The sequence below is a fragment of the Grammomys surdaster genome, unplaced genomic scaffold, assembly GCF_004785775.1.
Source record: "Grammomys surdaster isolate TR1022 unplaced genomic scaffold, NIH_TR_1.0 126176, whole genome shotgun sequence".
NCBI classification, from domain to species: Eukaryota; Metazoa; Chordata; class Mammalia; order Rodentia; family Muridae; genus Grammomys; species Grammomys surdaster.
The window spans coordinates 1,034,735-1,052,821 of record NW_021620983.1 but is presented as its reverse complement, the minus strand read 5'-3'; the positions used below and the strand labels follow the sequence as shown (position 1 = coordinate 1,052,821).

Below are 18,087 nucleotides of genomic sequence, written 5' to 3'. Positions count from 1 at the left end.
AGCAACAGGAAAGTACCTAATATGGTATCTTTTGTTTAGTAAGCAAATTTAAAATTTAAATGTAGTTTAATAAATCTGTTTAGCAAACAAAAATTTTCAGCATTTAATATATATTATATATTATATATTTATTATATATTATATGTATAATATAGTATATATAATGGTAGTATAACGCTATTCTAGTGTCATGAATTAGTTACCCCCAGTCACATTTATAATCTTATTAAGGTATAGAATGGTGAAATACATTTATTATAAAATATTTTATAGTATTTTCTCATTCATCCAATTGTTAAGGTACACAAGAGTATATGGAGTCTAATTGACAGCATGGTCTTTTTTTTAAGTTAATGGTTCTCTACATGATGGAATAAAATCACAAGGTCACTGAAAAACATTAAATGATAGCTCGGCAAGGCACCTGGAAAGTTAAAACCCATGTTACCATGCTGTGAGAATAACCCCCATTTTGTATTCATGGCTCAGAGTCCATTTCAAACCTAGACATTGTTGAGTGTGAACATGAGGTATTGAAAGCAGACCCCAAGGGCAGACCCCTCCCCCCTGTGTAAATAACAAATACATCTGCTATTACGAATGAGCACAGAGGAAGGGACAAAGGATAAACAGTGTCTGAATGTGTGGAAGGAAGAGTCACCCATGGTCCCAGACAGAACTTCATGGCCAAATAAATGCAACCTATAAACTTGGGCCTGGCTTCTTGCTTATAGAAAGTTTTATATTAAAAGGTTTATATCAAAGGCTCATATTATATTAATGAATATGAATATCAATTAATTCATAATAATTATAATTAATTGATATTGATAATAATATATCGATGATTAATACTACTAATAAATATTATATTAGATATATATTAAAGTTTTGTATTAAAGGTGTATATTAAAAATATAAACCAAAATTGGATTCGGGTACCAGGGATTAAGCACCTAACAGATGCAAATGTGGGTTCGGCTCAGCATGTTCTTATCATATCTGCTTTTATGTGTAATAGTTTGAAAGTATAAGTTACATCACTTTAGAAAAATGTAATTATCACATTCCTTTCCACTCTCATCCCTTGTTGGGATCATGAGAAGACAGGGAGCCTCAGAGAACGCTATGCTATCTCTCACGTACATTGCTGACTCTCTCTGGTGATCCTTGTAAGGGAAGGCTCCTGTCCCTGCTCAGGATCTGCATGTTTTTATGTTATGAAGCATAGAGAAGGCTTATGAGTGGCATTGAGAGGGGAAATAATTTCAACCATGCAAGCTCTGGTCCTGCATTCTTAAATAACCTGAAAGGAAGGCAGCATCCCCTTCTCGCTCTCGGAGGGGACAAGCACTCCAGCAATACAGAGGCACACTTGATCCTTTCCGCTTATTCTCCCTTCCACATTATGTTTTCCACATTTCCATTTCTAAAAGGAAAACAATCTGACCCACTATGTGCATCATGTCAACAGCTCCAGATTTTCCCCAGTTCACTCCATTTCCACAAGTTCCTGAAGATCTTTATTGTGGATTTACCTGCATAGTCAGTGTGAGAATCACATGGGAGCCACGTCTAGGTTAAGAGAGGTCCCAAATGTGAGTGGCATCGTCCCACAGAGGTCCTAGCCTGAATTAAAGGGGTTGAGAGGCAGGGAGTAAGCTGTGCACCAGCACTTACCTCTCTTTGCTTCCTGCTTGTAGATGCCTTGCGACCAGGAACCTTCCACTCCCACCGCCATGCCCCCGGCCATGAAGGACCATACCTTCAAATTGAGGGCCTCTGATGAGAAAAGTATGCAGAACAAGGTTGAAATTTTCTAAATCTCATGCACTATTATGAAGAACAACACAGCTCAAGAACATTGGACAGAAATCCTTAAATTAGACCATTAAAAAATTTATAATAAATAGCAAGAAGAAATGCAAAAAACTAGGAGAATGTGTTTAGGCCCTTGTTACTAAGGAGTCATACACCAAGAATTTTGGGAGATGCAGAGAAAGTTCTCCTTCCTAATCTAGGGTTCAGATTCTCTAAGCCCATTGATGTCTTGGCCACAGGGCAGCCCCTGTACCACCACTGCACACTGTGGCTTTTGTCGATATGAAATGCTGTCAGTCCCCAGCCCCATTCCCCTCTCCCCGAGATCATGGTCAGCAATTGGAACATTAACTTTAAAGCAATAGCTCTGGTATTCCAGGACAGTAATCTGAATCTTGCAAGCCTGGCTCCCTGTTTCCTGTATGCTCTGAGATGGCCTGAAAAGGAAACTTCTGGAATTCTCCACAGTAGCCAATTGTATGAGCTTATACAAATTCCTTAATCTTCAGAGTCGCCATGAGTGGCTCAGCTTACATGACAGCTGTCAGGACCTAAGCAGATATGAAATAACATTAATATAGTGTTTGCTTTATAGCAAGCATTTAAAAACTCCAGGTTCCTGTCTCAGAACTGTCAGATAGGCAGCCTCTGCAATAAATAATATATCCCCGGAGGATAGACAATGGGCAGATTTCTTCAAGCCCGGCAAAAGGAACAAAATGCTCCTTAAAACTGAAGAGGAGGAAATACTTTGGCCTCTTCTCTGCCCCAGCTGTGAGCCTGGACAGAGATGATCACACATCTGAAGCTGTTCCCCTGTCTAGGAGCACAGTGTCTACCTGTTCCTGCATCAGCAATCTGGACCTCCAAAACTGTCGGGTGTTGTGTTCACATTCAGGAGGGTCTCTCTCTTTAGTTAATTCTCTCTCAAAACACCATCACAAACACCAGAGATGCACTCGGACAATTAAGTTGACAATCAAGATGAATCATAGCCGAATAAATATTTACATAGTGCAAGTTAAATGAAACTGTAAACATCTTTAATGAAAAGAACAGAAACATCTCATATTTACTGTCCTGTAACTTAGGCAGCAATTTCCTCCCTGATATCTTGACATAAGGTTGAAAGAGTAGCCTTATGCCCTGCCTGGCCATTCACTGACCTAGTAGACTTCCTTTCCGGGTTCTGAATACAATGTACGGGGCTGTGGAATTACCATGGTGATTTCACAGGTGCAAACTCGTGCAGCCGTGTGTGCTAAATCTGTAACAGCTTTCTGAAAGTCTGTCATCCCTTACTGGAGTGTTCGAAGATTAAAAAAATTGATCTGTAAACAGGGAACTAGGAGTGGTCTACACTGCTTACCAGGCTGGGTGGCACAAGTGTTCCCTGTGTGATACCACCTCGGTAAGAGCCACCTGTGCTCTGACAGGATCTTAGTTCACAGAAAATGCTCTAAATCGATGCCATTTCCCATAAGTAAATATGGCTCTCTTTACAATCAGTAAGATCAGAGTACCCGATTTACAAGACATTAAAATCCAAACCGGAGGAGATCCATGTCGCGCTACACCAGGTAAACAGGAGTAGACGATATTGATTCACATGTTACATATCTCATTTTCATCGTTGAATATTTCAAAAGACAAATAGCCTGCAGGTATTCAAGCCCTGAGGAGAAGAAAGATACAAGGAGAATAACCAAGAAAGATCCAGCCATATAACAATCGTCCTCTCTACCCATCATGTGCTGAAGTCGTCTACCCCAACTCATTCAGAGCAGTGCTTTTTCTCAGCTTAATCCTCCACAACTGCTCTATAGGCTGCTCATATAGATAAATATGTAAACCATATTTATCTTCTTGTCACAAAACTACCCAGCAAGGAAAGCACTTTCCTCACACATAAGGCTTTCAATGTAGTAAGCCATGTTTATTCCCCGGGAACCACCCAGGACCAGCCCACAGATGACCCCTCTCTGTTATTTTCTGAAATCTTGTTCACAGCTGATCCAAAGTGGAGGGAGGAGAAAGGTGTAATTTCCCTGCAGAGGCAACCTCCTGGATGAAAAAGAGGCTGAAGATGCCTGCGGGGAATCCAGGCGTTTTTCTATTACTGCTCACCATTCCCCACCGGTGTTGACCTATAAGAAAACTGTGGTTTTCAGCATAAATGGGGTTTGTAATAAAAGTTTCTTATTACCATAGAGCCTTCACGCAACTGCCTCCCCCACCCTCAGTTCTCAATGTAGGCAGGCTTTGACCATACTACTGACCCTGTTACTCAGTCTGTTTATGTAAATCTGTGAGCAAATCAAGGCTCTTCGTGCCCTAAGGAAGCTGACTTCACTGGCAAGAGTTTTAATTACTAGAATATTTTCAGTGTTTTTATTAGCATATATTAATTATACATAAAAATGGCTTTCATTGAAACATTTTTACACACGTATATAATGTATATGATCATGTTCAGCCCTGTAGTGGGTACTTGCTTGTTCCCTCTTACTAGTCAGTTCCTTTTCTATTTTCATGTTGTGTGTGTGTGTGTGTGTGTGTATGTGCTTGCATGACCCAGTGAGTTTCCTGAGGATTGCTTACAGGAGCAAGGGTGAAAGGCTGTTTGTAGGAGGAAAGACACCTTACCAGTTGCTAACAATGAAGAAAATGCTCCTCTCTCCCCCCTCCACTACCAACTGCCTATAAATCCTAGAGCATTTTTATTTAGACAAGTGTATAGAGCAACACACCACCGGTTTCCCTTCTCGTGTGAAAGTTGTTTCTATTACTTCTTTTTCTCATTGCTGTGTCAAAATCAGTTTAAAGAAAGAGGGCTTATTCTGACTTACGGGTTGAGGGGAATAACAGTAGCAGGAGGAGACCTTGGCTACTGAGCTGGAGCTTGAGTGCGCGATAGCCACGTGCCCACATCCAAATGAATCAGGAAGCAGAGAAATAGATGCTGATATCCAGGTGACTCTCTTTTCCCCTTTTTTATTCAATCTGGGATCCCAGTAAACGAGATGGTGCCTCCAAAACTAAGTGAATTTCTCTGGCTTACCTTCTCTGGAAACATCTTTGTAGGAGGAGCTAAGGTGGGAGGAGTTAGGAGAGGAAGAGGAGGAATAAGGAGGAAAGGAGGAAAAGGAAGAGGAGGAGCTAGGAGAGGAAAGAGAGAAAGACAGAGAGGAGATGGGGGCAGATGTTCACATGTCTGTAGCAGTCAAAGGTAGTTGGTATATCTAGGTTGGGTATTGGGTTACACTTCTGATTGTGTGGGTATCTTGTTACTGATCATTACCAAATATATAAGCCTTTTATTAACCTTTAAGCATTAGAGTCTCACCTTTCTACTGGGCCCACATGGATGCCAGGATGGTCTAGGCAATGCCCAGCCTTACGGAGACAGCATAGGAGATTGGCAGAGCCATCTCCCATGCTGATGTCTCATGGGTGGCAGGGCTGGTGTTTCTAGTTGGCCATTTCTAGCTGCAGCACACATGTGGCCTCTGGTCGAGAAACATGGCAGCTAAGCTAGGCAGAGCCACCGCAGCTTAGATAGTCGGCTTGACCAGAGACTGATTTTATTTAATTACTACAACACATCTTCACAAATAACCAAAGGTGTGCCTCAATATGCCCTGAACATTTCTAAATCTAGTCAAGTTGACAATCTAAATTAACCATCACAGAATTTAAATGCTTGATATATGTGCCATTTCTTCCTCTAAAAACAAGGTTACACTGTTGCCTGTTCTCTTTACACTGATAATTAATAGTGTCTTTTCAAAGCAATGCATTAGTACATTTGGTAGTGTATGTTTATGTAGACATGCATATATTGACAAAGAAAATTATGTTGTTTATTGCACAATGTCACTTAGAAAGATAGAGGCTTTGGAACCTGTTCTATATGTACACCGTGGAATATTACTCAGCCATAAAAATGGAGATCTTTTCATTTACAGTAATGTGGATGAATTAGTAGAACATCAAGCAAAGTAAAACAAACTGGATAATGCCTCAGAGAGGCACAGGGATAAGTGTGTTAGGTACGTCACTGTTGTCCTGGTACCCTGACAGAAGCAATAGAAGGAAGAAATGACTTATTTTGTCTTACAGTTCCAAAATTATGAGAGTCCATTGTGGTAGAAAGGGCATGACAGCAACCAGAGAAAGGTTAATGGTAGGAGAATAGGCTTGCTGAGACAGAGAGGAAGAGGAGGAGGAGGAGGCAGGAGAGGAAGAGAAGAAGAGACAGGAGGAGGAGAAAGAGGAAGAGGAGGAGGTGGGAGAGGAGGAGAAAAAGGAGAAGAAGAGGAGAAAAGGAAGAGGGGAGGAGGAGGGGAGGAGGAGAGGAGGAAGAGGAGGAGGTGGGAGAGGAGGAGAAAAAGGAGGAAGAAGAGAGGAGGAGAGGAGGAAGTGAGGAGTAGGGGAGAAGGAATGGAGGAGGAGGGGAGGAGGTATGGAGGAGGGGAAGAGGAAGGGAGTAGAGGAGGAGGACAGGAGGAATAGGGGAGGAGGGAAGGAGGAGGAAGGGAGGAAGAGGAACAAGAGGAGGAGGAGGAGGGAGGAAGAGGAGGAGGAGGAAGAGGAGGAGGGAGAAGAGGAGAAGGGGAGGAGAGGAGAAATGGGGCCAAACTATAAAACCTCAAAGCCTACCCCAGTGACATACTTCCTCCAGCAAGGCTCTACTGTCTAAAGGTTCCATAACCTCCCCCAAACAGCACCACCAACTGTTCAAATACACAAGCATTTGGGTGGCATTTCTCATTCAAACATCACAGCTAGTGTTCCAGGCTCTTACACATGGAGTCTAAGAGAACTGTCACACACACACCCAGGGTGGCCTGAAGGCTACCAAAGGCTGTGGTGGAAAGAAGGGCCCAGGAGTAGTTAGTCAAGGATTCAATTTTCAGTTAAACAGGATGAATAAGGCCTGAAATTTGTATTTGAGAGTGGCTACAGCCCATAATAATGTGTCTCAGAACAACTAAGTAAGACTCAAATCTATCACTGCATAGAAGGTAAGTTATTTAACTTTACTCTTTCCATATAAAGATGGATATGTTCAAGCATCCCAAATGATCACATATGTAGATATGTACATCCTGTCAAATAATTCATATTAATTAAAATATTCTATATGTAGATATGTATATTCTGTCAACTAAGTCATATTAATTAAAATATTCTATATGTAGGTGTATACATTCTGTCAACTAAGTCATACTAATTAAAATATCCTATTATAAAAATATTTGAAGTAGATGATATTTACATAACTTCTTTTTCTAAACTGTCATAGATTCAGTGTTGAGTGTTCAACTTACATATTGTCTTCTCAAACATCTTCCTTGCTTAACATCACTACTAATAATATTAGCAACATTTAAAAATAGCTATGTATTTTGTTTTCTTTGAGATGTTTTGTTATTTACCCAAGGTTACTCTCAACCTAATCATTCTCCTGCCAAATCCCCCAAGAGCTGGGGTTGTAAGCATGTGATACCATTCCCAGTAATATTTTTTTTTAATTTTACTTTCCCTATAATATAAATGTGTGTTCCTGCAACTTCAGTAACTTTAAGATCTACTTTATGGGGGAGGGGGGTTGTTACAGTGTATCCATCACTTTTCCACGTGGCTGTGAAGTCTGTGATAAGATGTAAGCTTTGTGTGAACTCTATTTCAGTGCTGTATCTGTCGAATTCAAACCTTGACATGTTAGAATACATGTTGCAAACATAGATCGTAACGACTCTATCTTGCACGCTCCTCAAGGAACCTCAGTCCTGTTAGATGACACACAACAAATGAAGGCTTGAAATAATGGGTACAGAAAGTAAATGTCTTACACACAGAGAAGCCAGGCTGCTGTAAAGTAGGCTGTTAGGGATTTACGGTTCCATAGAAAAGAAGACACAGTCGTGTGATCAGTAAAGCCAGTGAGAAGGAAGCATACAAGAATTGGGGAGGGGGGGAGTGTCTACTCCAACCACACCTCTGTGTATGAGTTTGGCAATGTCTGTCACCTCAGGCTGCTGAGGTGGAGCAGGGGAGGGGGGAGAGGACAGGAGCAGCTGTTTTGAGAGCAAAATGTGGAACACTGAAAATTCCAAATTAAAGTTTTTTTAAAAAGAGCTCATTTATAAAAGCAAATAACGGCAATTACCAGAAGATTTATTCCACAAGCACAGCAACAAGCTTAGATTTTAAATGTATCTATATGCATATATATACTAATAAAGTACTAATTTTCATTTGTGAGCTTGTTTAGATTCTATTAAATATTCATATTGCAAAAGTTTTATTTAAAAGGCTCTTTTGCTTAGTCTTGTGTGTGAAGAAACTTGAAGGGTTCATCCTTTTTCTTTTCTTTCTTTGTAGTTTTTATAGTTTTTGGTTGGTTGGTTGGTTGGTTGGTTGGTTGGTTGGTTGGTTTTGTTTTGTTTTGTTTTTGACAGGGTTGCACCATGTAGCTCAGGTTAGTCTGCACCTCACTGCAGTCCAGTGGCCTCAAATTCATGGCACTCCTTCTGCCTCAGGCTTATAAGTGCTGGAATTACAGGAGCAAGCCACCAAGCCTGTTCTTAATCTGTTGATAGACGCCATCTAGGAAAGGCTATGTCAAGCAAGTGAGTCTCCTGGAGTTGGCCCACCATTTTGCCTGACTGCAATAGTACACTCTGGAGAGGCACTGTCCCAGAGACTTCATACCAGGACTGCTTCTTTCTGCTGATCTGCCTTTCCTGTCACTGTCGCATAGCCTGATGATTCCTGGGCATCAGCTCACCCTGATGTGCAACTATTCTGCAGATCAACATGAAGATGAACTTTCATGAATTAATGCCATTTAGATGAATTAATGACTTTATAGCATCCCTGATCTGATTCAAATAATTTTAGAAAGAAAGCTTAAGGAGATGGTTTTAGTTGTTTTGCCAGAAAGATGAAAAAGAATCAAGAACAGAAAGTGTTCCCTCCTCATAAAATAGTAAGTAAGGACTGCATAATAAGAAATACAATAAGCTTTTATAAATTACTCTAAGAGAAATCAGCTTGGGACAGATTTGTGATCGAGGAAAAACATTCATTCTAGGTCAGATCCAAGGATGAAGCCACAGGTGTACACTATGATAAAGCAAGGCCATGTGAAACTGCTGCTTTGAACTTATAATGAGATTATAGAACTAAACACTGCTTGGAACTTACTATCAACATCCTTCTATAACTCTCCTTTTTTGTAACATTTTATCTGTGAGGTAATTTTTATAAAGAACTTTTGTCTAGAAGGTATAAATTGTCAGAGAGAAGAAATAAAGTGTGGCTTTTGGGGCTCTGCTCCATCCACAAAATGTGTATATATGTTTGTATATGTATATCTACAATATGTGTATATGTATGTATGTCTGTACATACATATGTATGTTGGTATATGTGTATGTACATACATATGCATGTACACTTGTGAAATTGATGAAACAGATGGTGGGGCTTGGCCAGTGGGTTAGTGTGTGTGTGTGTGTGTGTGTGTGTGTGTGTGTGTGTGTGTATGCCTGACTTTCTTCCCTTTTTTCTCTCTGGCTCATAAAGAGTTAACAAGGGGCTCTTTAGCCAGAGAGAAAAGAGCCCAGGTAACTAAGCCTATCAGCAGGAGTTAAATTGCCAGAAGCCAGTGGCTTTTATCCACAGAATAGCAGAAAGTTAAAGAAAGTAGAAACTGCCAAAGGTAAGCAGCTTTGGCCAGCATTGGAGTGCTGACTCTATACCCCCACCCCCTAGCTGCCTGCCTTAGTACCTGGGTATAGTTTGTGTATTTTCAGTGCTGGGGGTTGAACCTGTGTCCTCACACATTCTAGGCAAGGAATCTACAATGAGCAACACCCCAGCACAAAGTGACTCCTGAGGTTGGAAATTAAGGCAGAAAGAAAGCAGAATAGATCACCAGAATCTTGCTGAAGGGTCAGCAATGGGCTTGGACCTATGATTAGCTGGCAGGCATATGAAATAAATGCACTGGTATAACCCTCCATTCTGTCCCTAGCACCCACTGTTCTCTAGTAGCCTGGGGTCCCCTTGAAACATCAAACACATATCTGATCACATTGCTCTTCTGCTTAGACCCCTCAGCTCTCTACTTCCCAAGGAACAATGAATGGATTACTTGGCTTCCTCTTGAACTTGCATCCCATACTACATCCCTGCCCCCATATCCAGTGCCTCAAATAGACCATATTCTCTCTGTAGTGGGATATTATTTCCCCCTCCTCAACATTTACCATAAACTCAGTAATTTGGGAGGAGATAATGTGGGAGGAGTAAGGAGAGGAAGAGGAGGAGCTAGGGGAGCAGAGATGTAGAAGCCGTGGAGGACCATGCATGTATCGAGAGCAGTCCTGGGTAACAACTTATATCGTAAGGTTGGATCTTGGGACACACCTCTAATTGTGTGGGCATCTTGTTAATTGAGCATCAACAAACATATAAAGCCTTTGGATAATTTTTAAGCATTAGACACTCATTTTTACCGGGTATCGCATAGATTGTGGGATGGTCTAGGCTCAGCCCAACCTTTTGGAGACAGCGTGGTAGATTGCCAGAGCCATCTCCCATGCTGGTGTCTCGTGGGTGCCAGGGCTGGTGTTTCTGGCTGGCCGTTCCTAGCTGTGGTGTGCGCATGGCCTCTGGCTGCAGAACATGGCAGCAGAGCTAAGCAGAGCCTCTGCAGCTTAGATAGTTAGCCCAAGAAAACCCGTTAAAATGTTAAAATTTCAACATTTTTAACATTAACACTCTCCTTTACCAGGCAAGTAGTATGTCACTGTTTCGCCTATAACTTTCTGTCACATGTCATTTTGAGACCTTTTCCTCATGTCAAAGTTGAAGACAGTTTCAATTTTACCTAAGTTATTGTGTGCTTGCTTAACATCTGTCCTCCATCTGGACTCTACGCTCCATGACCAAAGTGTTGCCTTTCTTTGCCAATTCAGTTAACACTGTTCCATTGCTACTGACTCCACAAGAGCCTGCACAGGTCAGCTGTTCAATAAATATTAGGCAATGGTGTCATTGCTCCATAGTGCATGTTTTTTTTTTAAGTTTTCATATAATATGTTTGATAATATTCCTCCCCTCTCCTAAGTCCTTCCAGATCCTCTCCACCTCCCTACCCAGCCATCTTTATGTTCTTTCTCTATCTAAAAAAAAAAAAAAAAAAAAAAAAAAATGTAAAAAAGGCATACACACACACATACACACATACACACATTTTTGTGGTGGCCAACTATTCCTGAGCATGAAATCTGCCCCGAAGTGTGGTTGATAAACACAGGATAACTCTTGGGGAAAACTGATTTTCTCTCCCCCAGCAGCTATCCCTTGCAATCAGCTTCTTGGTTAAGAGTAGCATTGGTAATTAAGAAAACAAAGACAATAATGGAGGTTCACGTGTCTATAGAAGTCGGTATCTACCCTGCACCTGTGTCTCAGGAAGATTCTGTGTTAGTGCAGGGGAATATTTTTGACTTTTGAATTTATAAAATCTTACAGAAGTGATGTAAAGAAAGCCTATTCCTTAAAAAAAAAAAAATCACCTGCTCTATTTGCTTTCTGGTGAGTTTTCCTTTAGAGATACAATTGAAAAAACTGAGTAGTTATTACAAGGCTGAGGTTGGAGATCAAGAAAAAACAGAGCCAGAGGTCCAAGGAGCCATCCAGCATCCCATGCTTCCTGCAAAGTTTGTTGGTTCTATGGCGTGGCTTGAGTCACAGATATTTGTTTAACAAATGCACCTGGCAAGCATGAGCATCTCTCAGCATATAAGTTATTGCCAGTCTCCTTTATCAGCATCAACTAAAAACAAAAACATGCAAATCACACAGCTGTCTGAAGATCTGAGCAACTTTAGAAAAGTTTTTATTTTTGCCTCATTTATTCTCTCTTTAAATGGTTTTATTAATGGCAAATGACAAATTAAATATATATGAACGATTGAAGAAAATTAAAACTATCGCTTATTCTGGTAAGGAAGGTAAATGGGAGAAGACATTATCTATCCAATACCTGCTCATCTGTATGCCAGCCACTGTGACTCACTTAATTTTCTGGATGCTTATGTCAAGATCAACCATGCAGAAATACCTACCATTCCTACCCACATTTATTTGCTTCAGTTGTGGATATTAAGATGCCTAAGACAACTTCTTGTTTATGCTGGAAGATGTAGCAAGGTAAGAGCCATGCTCTCATTTTAACAGTGGAAAACATCTGGGGAGACTGCAAATTAGCTGTTTTCTTGAACACAATGGATATCTGAAACCATGGGTCAAACAGTTAACCCAAGGTGCTGCTAATCACAAGAATAGTCCAGAGCACTGGCTCACCTGGGCCAGAAGCCACCAGGCATCTTATAAGCTCAAAGGAAGATAAAGCTAGGAGCATTATTAAGTTCACACAGGGTAGGCAAAAGCCATCTCAGAGAATGTGAATTCTTCAGGGCTTCTAGATCTTTCACCCATAGTCTCATTAGGTTCTGGGGAATTCAAAGTCCTGGTCTCGATTTGTCCATGATTGTGGGAGAGCCTTGGGTATGGGGTACTTCAGCTTTATGGCCTTGACTACATCTCCACAGACTTCATGGATTCCATGGGAAAAGATCAAATCCATGTAAGTTACCTTATTTAAGATGTGAGTGACATAGAGAATGGTTCTGGGGGAAGTATTGTTCACCTCTGGGTAGCAATGTGCTGGATCCAACAGGCATGTCCCCCAAATCCATATCTGTGGGGGAGGACAGGTGAAGGTGTGGTTTGGGAGGGTTATCAAACCCCTTCTGTAGGGAGCGGGTCACTGAAGTGGCCCTTGAGGTCTGATAGTCCATCCCACGTCTTCTCACTCCATTTCTTGACTAAGTGCAAAGTGAAAGGCTGCCTCATACACCTTGAGGCTTGCCATTCTCAACATGACAGACAGTACCTTCCCTGTGAGCCCAAATGAAGCCCCCTCCCTGAACTTGATTCCTATCATCTATTTGCCCTCAACACAGGAAAAAGAAAATTACATTAAAAAGTACCAAGAGAGATTTAGACCTGTCCCAATTCTCTTTTAAGATATGTATCATTTAAGACCCACTAATTCAAAAGCTGTAATAGACATGCAACCTCTTTAAACCTCTTTTATCCTCTACCCTTGCACTGAAGAATCACCCCCCCCCCCCCCCCCGCCGCCTTGCTGGCTACATAGACATTTTATGAGACTGTCTCTTCATCTCTACTTCTGAGTCATCTTTCAAATACAGAAGAGGATCTGGCACTCGGCTATCGCCAGACTCAGTAAATATCTCTTTTATAATCTTGGATTTTCTTAGCAGCTAGGAGGGTGTCATCAATACCAAACTGTGACAAACAGCGGAATATCACTTCAAAGCAGAAATGCCCAATATCATTAAATAACAGCTAGAGAAAAAGTCTGGTGTGAGCCAGTACCCATGGGACGACAGCACTGTCAGGAAAACACAGAAAGGGAAGAAAATAAAAACAACTTTGCTGTGTTTTACATTTCTTTTCAGCTTTCTTCATCCACAGACTCATGCCTTTGTTCCACTTGATCTCCATCTTCAGGCATAGTAACTGCATATGCCTAGATACCTCTAGAGAAGATTATATTGACTTGGGCATTCACAGAATGGGCCACATGCCCTTGTACCTTATGACTCAGGATTTCTACCTTCCGAATCTATGTTAAGTTGACTACCCTCACAGTCCATCCTTAGGAAGTCAGGTACATGAAGATATTCTTTCTCTCAAAAATAGAAAAGAAAATCTAGAAAGATTGCTCAATGGTTAAGGGGACTTGCTGTTCTTCCAGAAGACCAGAGTTTACTTCCTAGCACCCACATCAGTCAGCACATGACGCCCTGTATCTTCAACTCCAAGGATCTGATGCTCTATTCTGGTCTTTGTAAGCACCCAGATACATGTGTGTGCACTAACACACATAAATAAAAATGAAGTATTCAAATGAATAGAAAGAAAACCAGATCACCAACAATAGGTACTTATTAAATAGCCACTAATCCATTCATTTAAGAACTACTGGTTAGCACCTAAGGTAGTATCTATGAAGGCTATGCAGGAACATAAAAGACATGGACAATATTTTCTAAAATAACAAGAAAACAGGAGAAGATAGATGTGTATAAGCACCTGACTTATGAGCATGTGGCTAGAATGCTATGCTACATCACACTGTAACTAATTACTGTAACTAGTGCCTCATGTATTAAAGGACAGTTAGGTGGGTCAGAATTCTGAGGCTAAATGGATTTTCTTATTAGTGCCTCACAAGACCAACGTCAGGGTGCTGGTCAGGCTTGTTCTTATTTGGGGTGGATGGGGGACAAAGGGACAATGTCCCCATGGCCTTGTTGGCAAGAGATGGATAGACAGGAATTGTAGACCCTCCACATTCCTTCTCCTTGTGTCTTCAAACAAATAATGGAGCATGACTCATTTTCATGTTTCAAGTCCTTCAGACTCCTCTCCCTTCCTCTTCTGTCTTGTTGAAGCTCTCACAAGATTGACTCAGGTTTGCCCAGATAACCTCTATAGTTTAAGGTCAATTGGTTCTAGACTTTAATTCAATCTGCAAAGACCTTCACAGAAGCCATAATTAGATTCATGTTCACTTGTATAACCAGAGATAGGAATCTTAATAGGACCACCTTCAGACATCTGTCAATCTATCATACATTCATCTTCCCACACAGAAAGAGTCGATTTTCTGTGTAAGATTCAGTTCAGATGTGAACAGAAAAGAAAACAACCAAGAAGATGAGAATTCATCCTGTACTACCAAAAAATTACACCAGGATACACTACCGAAGAGGAGTGACTATCCATGGCACAAAAGAAACCCACACAGCTCAGTCACAACAAACAACAAAGACAACTGAATTGAAAACGGACAGAGATGTTACATAGACGTAAGTGCTCAGTAGTACAAGAAATACTGACATCTTTAGTTTTTTTTCTCTTTCTTTCTTTCTTTCTTTCTTTCTTTCTTTCTTTCTTTCTTTTGTCACTTAGATAATTATTCCAAATTAGCCATTATTTTTGACAGCATCAAAAATTTAAGACATGGGAAATGCTTTTAGTCAGATGCCAGACAAAAATGCCAAGTATCACATTCGACAGGACAAGAAATATGATCTGCTTATAGAGGGAAGTCCATAGTTGGTTGATTCTTGATTAAAATTGAGCTCAGTTTGAAGAGAAGTTTCTAGAGCCTTGCTCCAAGCTTACCACCGGTTCTGATCTCTAACACTTCACTTCACCAAGGACTTTAAATATTCAAAAGGCACTGTAATCAAATTGATCAATTTAAATTGATAAAGTATTTTGAAGGCAGTGAATAACAGTAGAAGCAAAAATATCCCTATTTCAGGGAATAGCACAAGCCTTAAATGATGCTCTCTCTAGTTTAAGATAAAACAAAAGGGTCTGGGGGTGACTTCATTGGTAAAGTGTGTGCCTCACAAGTACAGGTGTCCTATCAATGTGAGTGTCCGAGTCTGATCCCGAAAAGCCACTGAACAAAACCCAGCCATGGTATTTACGATCCAAAGAATGAGGAGGTAGAGCCAAATGGATCCCCGAGTCTCCCTGAACAGCAAGTCTAACCTACTTAGCTAAGGAGAGACCCTGTCTCCAAAACACAATATAAATGGTGTCCAAGGAACAAAACCCAAGATTGAACACTGGCTCTATGTGCATGAGCAAACACATGCATGCTCACCCACCTTCACATATGTTTACCTACTCACACATGAATGAGAACATATGCAAAAGATGTCATAAAAGCAATTTGTATTTCTTCAAAACTGTACTTTGAATTTTGCTCTTCTCTAGGGCCAGTGTGGTATGTAATGCAACAATCGGATGTCTCAGTTGCTGTGTCAAAACACCGTGATGGAGTCAACATATAAAAGAGGGTTAGAATCCATGACCATCATGACAGAGAGCATGACAGCAGGCAGGTAGGAATGATGCTGGAGCAGTAGCTGAGGGAGTTTACATCTTGATCCAGAAGCATGAAACATGGAAATAGCGTTTTAAAGCTTAAAACCCACCCCCAATGACACACCAGTAAGACCACACCTCCTGACCCTTCTCAAAACGTTCCACCAAATGGGAACAGAGTATTCAAATATATGAGGTTAGGGAGCTATTATCATTTAAACCATCACATCAGGCTGTGGTATGGATGACAGTTGCCTATCACAGTTATGATCTAGGCAATCAACTGCTACTTGACAGTGTACTTTGTGGACAGTGTTTTTGATGTTACAGTTTCTTGTTTTCATCACCTGCATACACACTCCAGAACATACGCTATCTTCAACGTGCTAAGTGAGATATGAGACACTGTCACAAAACAATTTTTACGTAAAATGATTTCACTCAGCCACTGGCCAACTGGAAGCCCTCTGACACATTCGGGGTAGTATAAGTCATGATGTCTCCTAGATTGAGGATATTATACAAATGCATTCACTACACCGTTTTCAATTTATGATGGGATCATAGGAATATAACCCTCATAAATCAAGGAGCAGCTATATAAATAAAATGAATTCTTCTTTTCAGGTCTGGTTTGCCACAAGTGAGACATAGCTGAATAGCTGCCAATGTTACAACAACAAAAATCAAAGAGATTTGTGTTGGGGACAGAGTGTTTGTTCAAGGACGATTCCAGATGCCCAGGATCATCCCAGCAAGGAAGAGTTCTCTTTCTTCTTGTACTTACGAAGAGCGGTTCAAAATGCGTGTTCTCTTCTAGATGCCATGTTTTAATGAGGAGAGAGTAGAAACGCAGGCTAGGCAAAATATTGTTACCAGAAAGATAACCATATGGAAATGTGGACAGAGCAGGAGCCCAGAGGAGGGGGAAGGAACATTTGCCTAAAATTGGTATAAAGATTAACGTTATGCCTGTGGCCTGTACTAAACAGGAAGGCAAGGCCAATCAAGTTCAGATTCACAGGAGACAGATTTCTGTTCAGTGGGTGTGGAGAGGTACTTTCTAGTCATTCAATTGATCCTCAAAGAGAATGTGTTCAATCTAGTGCTGGGTATTTTCCTCTGGAATATTATGTGTGGGGATGCCTACATGTGTAGGAGATTGAGCTTAAGCTATCTGTATAACCATCTTACCTACCCTTAGCCAGATGTGTACCTCTGCAACAAGCATGGGCTATGTCATGTGGATAGATAAAAAGATGGGATTGACAAAGGATTTCACAAGTTATGACCAACTGATGAAAGTTCATAAACACAGACCTCACATGGCACAGGTGACTGGGATGATAAAGCGGTATTATTTGCTCTAAAACTGTAGAATCACAGGTTTCCTATGAACACATTCTCCATGTTCTGAATGGAAACTGGAGCTGTACTGTGACAAGATGTCTGCAGTAAATAGCTCAATGGAGAAAGCAGTCATTTTGACTCAAGTTTCAGAGTCTGATTCAGCCAGTCCTTCAGGCTGGCTCCATTACTGTGGACCTGAGTTGAGGCAGAATGTAATGAAGGCAGAGAAGGCAGAATGGTGGACTGTTTAGTTCATGAAATCCAGGAAGCAACGAGTCTCTTACAATAGGGCACAGGGAAAGACACAACCCAATGACCTACTTCCTCAAAAAGGCCACACCTCCCAATAGTCTAATCAAATTGTGACTCCATCAATAGATTAATCCAGAGCCTTTGCGATCTCCCCACGACCCGTCCTCTGAATGCTGCTTGCATTGAGGACTAGTCTTCAGTGCATGAGCCTTTTGGGGAAGAAACTTTCAGAATCACCATCACAGGACTATCTCCAGTTACCATTAGAATTTAAAATATAAAAATCAGTCAGGCACTCCTGAGTTTTACTCACTAGCTGCTCATTCCTCCCATGCTAAAATCAATTGCCCCAAAGCTTAAGAACTAATCTTTCAAACTTTTAATTTATTTCTCAAGCCTCATAGCATTTTAGAGTTGCGTTTAATATAAGAAATGCTGGTGGAGGATGCCATCTCTAGATACAGAAAAAAACATAGTGTCACCAATGTCTGAAATGAGACAATTTCATACCAATATAACTTTGAGGTTTATTCAAATTAAATCTTATTATTGATTCTAAAATGAGGCACCTGTCACTTTTTAAACATTATATATATATATATATATATATATATATATATATATATATATATATATATATAT

The 18,087-nt window shown here is 40.7% G+C and overlaps 1 pseudogene; it reads left to right on the top strand.

The window, feature by feature from the left end:
• Positions 1 to 1,739: 1,739 nt before the first annotated feature.
• The window catches only part of LOC114612573, a 108,107-nt pseudogene continuing 91,759 nt past the window's right edge, over positions 1,740 to 18,087 (top strand).